Below are 1,263 nucleotides of genomic sequence, written 5' to 3'. Positions count from 1 at the left end.
CTAATTGATTAATTAATTTTTAAGCTCTAAAGTTTTAATTCTAATTTTTAATTTTTACACTTCTCACGATTTGAGGAATCATTAATGTCTAGAACCCTAAATATGAGTTATAGTGCCTCGGCAAGCATCTCTAATTAAAGCAAATTACTTTAGGATGCAAGTAATACAATCTGTAACATTCCCTCTCTCCCGAAACTCTGGAAAGTCTGGATGTGAAACTGCACGTGTTCCTACTGGAAGTTAATGACACAGGAAGTGTCCGTTTGTGTTTGCTCTGACGGTGATGTCAGGAGAGAGGGACGGGAATGCGGTCAGAGACGGAGACAGAGGAACGGAGTGGACAGGCCTCAGTAGAGGTTGCTAGGGAGAAGTTAAACCGAGAGCGTCCAGCAATTCATTACCCTTTCAGTCTGAATAAAGTCACCACTTTTGTGAGAGAGCGTCAAAACTCGTGTCCTGCAGACAATAAACACCCACCGTCTCTCGGTCTGTCTCTCGAAAGTAAATGTTTTCCTGCTGTAACCTTTTCTTGTTTGTTTGTTTGTTTGGTGTAGCTATATTTTACTTTTAGATTTTTCCCGTCAACTCAGGATAATCGCTTTAATCTTATCCCCCTCACCTTCTGAAATCCTTCACTAGAGGGCAGTGTTGGATTTCATTTATCTTGTCTTGCCTATGATGCCAATGTGAGAGATGAAAACGATCAACTGTTTAATCTTAATCTTAATTTGATGTTTTTCCTGCAGTATTTTAGGCTACTGAACATAGCCTATTAGACCATTGAAAACACATCTGTTTACTTGTGTATTCATGCTGTGCTGCATTGTACTGCATTATTTTACTTGAGTGTATGTCATTCATTTGTATCACGATTTCCACAAGAAAACGAAGCAGCGCAACCGTTTCCAACATTGATAATAAACAGAAATGTTTTCTTGAGCAGACAATAAACACCCACCGTCTCTCGCTCTGTCTCTCGAAAGTAAATGTTTTCCTGCTGTAACCTTTTCTTGTTTGTTTGTTTGTTTGCATATCAGTGTCGGAGTCAAACCCAGATTCTGTAAGAGCCAGAACAAAACCCAAGACACAAACTGCCCAGTTCAATGAACTTTTTGCATCGTTCATGTTCCTTGCAGAGATCAGAGCATTTTTTTTTCAACATATATCACAAATATTTAATTATATTTCATATATGTCATCCTTTTTGTTTCTATATATATATATATATATATATATATATATATATATATACTCTAGATGGCG

The sequence above is a fragment of the Sinocyclocheilus rhinocerous genome, unplaced genomic scaffold (assembly GCF_001515625.1).
Source record: "Sinocyclocheilus rhinocerous isolate Xijiao unplaced genomic scaffold, SAMN03320098_v1.1 scaffold3206, whole genome shotgun sequence".
Classification (NCBI taxonomy): domain Eukaryota; kingdom Metazoa; phylum Chordata; class Actinopteri; order Cypriniformes; family Cyprinidae; genus Sinocyclocheilus; species Sinocyclocheilus rhinocerous.
This window is presented reverse-complemented; position numbering follows the sequence as displayed.